Source organism: Octopus bimaculoides, chromosome 19 (genome assembly GCF_001194135.2).
Source record: "Octopus bimaculoides isolate UCB-OBI-ISO-001 chromosome 19, ASM119413v2, whole genome shotgun sequence".
NCBI lineage: Eukaryota > Metazoa > Mollusca > Cephalopoda > Octopoda > Octopodidae > Octopus > Octopus bimaculoides.
The window spans coordinates 35,023,315-35,029,265 of NC_068999.1; positions in this window are offsets into that span (position 1 = coordinate 35,023,315).

Here is a 5,951-nt window from a genome sequence, read left to right on the forward strand (position 1 = left end):
CCACCACCACCACCATCATCATCCGTAGCAGCAGCAGCATCACCACCATCACCATCAACACTATCATCGTCATCATCGTCGTCGTCATCGTCATCATCATCATCATCATCATCATCATCATCATCATCATCATCATCACTACCACCACCGCCACCATCATTATCATCACCTCCCCATCATTATCATAATCATTATCACCATCGTCATCACCATCACCATTATCGTCATCATCATCATCGTTTTTGTCCGCACCGTTGAAATCATAATCGTCGTTCTCAAATAACAGTATATCTGGAAGTGTTACTATAGGTATTTCTTTATGGTCAGCAACGATAAATTTCTGCAGGAATGAAACCAGTATCTCAGAACTAAGATTCTATTAAATGTGTAATATTTCAGATTTGAAAGAATTGAAAGAGAATTGAAGAGTTGACAATGTCTTTCTTAGGACATGGACCGTAGGCTTGAAAGTAATTTTTTGTTGTTCCGATGCTTTGGGGTTACCGGGTTACCTGGAATTCGGTTATAGTGCTGAAGTTAAACCACTTAGTATTATCTTCAATGCTCCGATGATCTCAGGCACAATTGGTGTTGTTGTAGTTGTTGCGTTTGTTTTTGTCATTGTTATTGTCACATCACAAGCATATGCGCTCGACATGGTGATCTCATGTCCAGATAAACAGCATATGGATTTGCAGATGGGACCCAATTAGAATTTTCTTTAGCTCGAGTAGCTGATCCCACTCAAAGGGTCCCTGAATAAGGTTTGTATGAGAATGTTGAGCGAAGCAACCATGTTTCCAGAGGTGAATTATTCAAACCCCGAAGAATTCCCGTCAACACATAGCTATGATGCTCTCCCACTACTTCAGCTCGCGATCAGAGATGCACATATTGTCAACCACTAAGGTATATGCTAACTGGTTAAGTCCGAGCAACTGAGAAACAAATCCGTGATATTGAGAAGAATATTGGCTGTACTCCATCTTTTTCACCAAGATGAAACATATACATAACACTTTCAATCAGTTACGATCAGAAGCCATGAATGGCAAGGCCTGGTATTGCGTCAAGGCATTTACTACTACTACTACTACTACTACTACTACTACTACTACTACTACTATTGCCTTTACACAGCTTCTAGCACTGGAGATGTACTACGGTGTCAGCTGTTCACTACCAGTGTACAAAGGTAACACCTATTTTTCGAGCAGCTTCCGAGTATTCGAGCGATTCCAAGCAGTGCTGTTTTCTGCAAGTGCTCCTCCCTTATTGCAGCCCCTATTTGTTCTATGTACTTCTCAAGACTTTTACTCACTGTTCTCAGGGCTCCGACAATTATTGGTACTACTACCACCTTTTTCATCAACCACAACTGCTTACATACGTTGTCGGTAACCCCTAATTTGAGCACCATTTTCATCGCTCAGGTAGTAACACTCCATGACCACAACATTAATTTGCTTGCTCCATCTACGCCGTGTGTGGTGGTCCCTTTCTGGATATCGACAGGATGAAGCCGGACCAGACTCTCTGAACCTGCCGGGTGCAACATTGTCACCATCAATGGCTTCAGTTTCATTACCACCGTTATTCACAATATTTTGTCTTTTCATTGTCACTCATATGAGGTAGCGATTATCAGGTTGCGCAATTACCAGTGATTTTATTGTGACACCATCAATAGATGTATCATTAATCAGGACATAGAGGGGCTCCAGCCGCTTCCTTTATTATTATTATTATTATTATTATTATTATTATTATTATTATTATTATTATTATTAGAGTAGAATCTATTATGTTTAGCAAGGCATTAGCGGTAGAGAGAAATAGAATAGAGGGAGATTTAGTTAGGAAGTTAGATGAGGTGCTTAGGACAGGCATCGCAACTGAAGTGCTGGCGACCAGATTGGCCCTCGACCAATTTTTCGACGCCAAACACGAATGCTGTGTTGCCAGAGCTAAGGCGGAGATGAAAAGTGGCCATAAAGTCACCATTCTGTCTTCGGTGGACCAGAACGGATGCGTGGTGTTCGAGCCGAAACAGATGTGTGCAGCATTTCAGCGACACTTCGCTCAACTGTTCGGGACGAATGGTAGGACGGATAACAGGGCAGACTTCGGTGTGTACCTGGACGGCCTGTCACGACTCTCGACGAGCGAGGTGGAGTGCTGTGAAAGGCCGATAACAGCCGTGGAAATACAGGAAGCGATGAAGAGTTGCACAAGAGGCAGAACACCGGGTTTGGATGGTCTGTCCTACGAGTTTTATACTTCGAAGCCAGACTTGTTTGCGGGCCTCTTAGCGAACATCTACTGCAACTGGCAGCAAAATGGGAGAATTCCCACTTTTGTCTGTCGAGGGCTAGGATCCAAACAACGGGGCCGTTATAGAGAATTTCAGCCCATCACTCTGCTCAATGTAGAGTTGAATATTTTGGCCAAGTTGTTAGCCAAGAAGTTGGCGCTTGTCGTGTGGTGAGGCACAAACTTGCGCCATCCCAACCAGGAGTGTTCACGATAACCTCCATCTTCTGCGCTACATCATAGAGAAAATGGGTAACGAAGCTGGCATGGGTGAGTATCTGATCAATTTAGATCAATCTAAAGCTTTTGATAGGGTCGACCATCAATACTTGGCGGCTGTCCTCAGAGTAGTCGGTCCCGTTAAGTTTCTCGGATTTTGGTTTGGTTCGGACACCCAGGCAGAGAAGAACTGGGACGAGGTGACGGGCAGGGTAGCCAATATCACCCAGAAATGGGCCGAGAGAAAGCTGTCCCTGAAAGGTCGAGTGGAGGTGGCGAATGCGTACATCACATCCGTCGTCTATTACCGCTTGACTATCGTCCCTTGTCCAGTTTGCTGGTTGACCAAGCTGGTGCGCTTTCTCTTCCGCTTTCTGTGGAAGGGGCGCGTTTCACTGGGCAGGTTCTCCATCTACTGTCAACCACCGCTGAATGGAGTACTGGGTATGCCGTGGTTACTGATGCGCAAGCATGCGCTGAGGTTGCGGCATCTCCAACGTTTCCTTGACAGTGATCAGGTGTGGTCACCGTTTGTAAGTCACACTTTTCCACAGCTCGTCTCTTTGACTCAGTTGCAATCCTGGATTAGGCGTAGACCGAAGAGAGGCATTTGGCACCTCGAGTGCTGCTAAGCGCTCACAGCCCTCCACCAGGCAGGCAGGCAATGCAGTCGATGGTAGTTTTACTCTAGCGTTCTATAGAGGGCTTAGTGGAGAGAAAGTGCGACGACGTTCTCGGGGAAACTCTGGGTGTCGATGTAGATCAACTAACGGTCTCTTTCGGAGAACTTTCGGACCTGGGCCTACAGATAACTTCCAGAAATCCCCTTGCTTGCAGTGCTACCGAGGGGCGCTGCCTGTTTGAGATAAACTTTACAGACACGGAAGTGCCGTCAGCCAGGCCTGCCCGAGGTGCGCCCAAAACGATGAAATGGCTTTGCACACCCTCCTCTAGTGCCCGAGTATTGCTGAGCTGTGGATTTATGTCGAATACCTGCTGCCTAGGGGCTGTAGCGAAATAGGTAGTATGGTGGACCCGTTTGAAAGGGCTAAAGACAAGCACTTTCCTCTTTGGCCAAGCCCTCATCAACTTTTTCAAGTTTCACTTGAAAAGGAAGTTGACGGTGAAGAGGGAAGTGTTACCTTGTAGCAAGTCTGTTGAAACGTTATTGAATGTTGGAAGAATGGCCAGTATGAAAGGACCAATTCTGAGCATGCATCTGTAAACAAAAGGGCTCTTGCCCTGTTGTTCAGGCACCCGTGACGTTTGTGGGTTTTTTCATGAGGTCCTTAATGTGCCCCCCCGCATTGGGTGTTTTAAATTGTTTAATTTTTAATCGTTATATATAGTTTACACGTTGTTAAACCCATTGTATCGTCCTGTTTTTGTATTTTATGTTGTATGTCTTTTAAGGTAATTTTATGTAAGCCCTTGTGGCCAATAAACAAATTCATTATTATTATTATTATTATTATTATTATTATTATTATTATTATTATTATTATTATTATCATCATTATTATTATTATCATCATTATTATTATTATTATTATTATTATTATTATTATTATTATTATTATTATTATTATTATTATTATTATTATTATTATTTCAAGTAAAGGTTCAGAGATCTGGCCCAAAATATGCGGCGAAATACTTTGATGACTAACAATGCAAAACATGTAATCCACAATAGTAAGAAGGTATAACTACATATATTTGGGCTTAATCTCGACAAAAAATGAACAACAATACGAGTATTTTATTCCCAACACACGATTTCGAAACAAATTGCTTCCCGAACAAATGACATACAAGAATTATTCCCATTATTGTTGCTGAATATGTTGCTCGAATATGCTAACAACAAGTTACCATTTCTGAGGAATGTAATTCAATTCTGAAGCGCTTCACAGAATCTTGCTATTCAATATGACAAGATTTCATTCTTTCATTGTCAGAAAAATCAGTTCGCAGGACGTAACATATTCTTTATATCGGATCCATTGAGAGGGTTTGGTGAAAGAACTGGTGGAAAGGGGGAAACCCAACATCAACGGTCCTTGTTTAAACCGCTTTGGAACTCGCATCAGCTTCAATGGTGTTCTTGTCGCTGAACCGATTTATAATGCAGATAAATTTCGCTTTGAATCTCACTAAGATTTCCTGCGTTCTTTCTTAATCTGATCCCCGCTTAATCTTGTCAATTACTTCTTCCTTGCTTCAGTATCAAAACTAATGTGATAAACTAGAACTAAGTCTAAGTTGTTATTGCTGTATTACCATTGTTGTTGTTGCTTTATTATTACTATCATTGTTGTTGTTGTTGCTGCTGCTGTTATAGTAGCAGTAGTTGATGTTTTTGTTGATGTTGTTGTAATTATTATTATTATTATTATTATTATTATTATTATCATTATTAAGGCGCCGAGTTGGTAGAATCGTTAGCACACCGGGCTTAGCGGTATTTCGCCTGTCTTTATGTTTTGAGTTCAAATTCCGCCGAGGTCAACTTTGTCTTTCGTCCCGTGGAGGTCGATAAAATAAGTACCAGTTGTACACCGGGGTCGATATAATCGACTTAACTCCTTCCCTAAAATTGCTCCTCGTGCGGAAAAATTTGAAACCATTATTATTATTATTATTATTATCATTATTAACATTATTGTTGTTGTTATCGTTGTTGTTGTTGTTGTTGTTGTTGTTGTTGTTGTTGTTGTTGTTGTTGTTATAACTATTATTTAAGACGGCTATATTGCAGAATCGTCAGTAGGCCTGGCAAATCGCCGAGCCACACTCCGTCCCTCTTAACGTTCTGATTTCAAATTCCACCTAGGTCGATTTACCTAAGTGCGCCGCAACCGGTATGCCGAGACACAGTGGTGTGATACGAGACGATGCTAGGTGTGCCGCAGTATAACCAGAATATAATTTTTTTCCCTCTACTTTTAATTACATTTTGAATTTTGAAAAGAACATAAGTGTATCGTAAGTGAAAAAATGGCTGCAGAGCACTGAATTAGCGGTTCATTCTTCTGCATCAATAAAATACATACTAGTTGAACGCTGGAATCGATGTATCGACTAGTCCCCTCCCCATGAAATTGGAGGCACTGTGCCCAAATCTGAAATTATTATTACCATTATCATTATCTTTGATGCCATTGCTGCTGCCGTTGCTGTTGTTGCCGTCATCGTCATCAATATAATCATCATCATCATCATCATCATCATCATCATCATCATCATCATCATCATCATCATCATCATCATCGTTGTCGTTGTCACAATTTCCCGCCCCGTCTTCATCGTCATCCGTCTCATCAACATCTTCAACATCATTATCATTCGTCATCGTTAAAATCCTTATCATTATTGTCATCATAAGCATTAACATGATTTTCATCAACATCGCATTA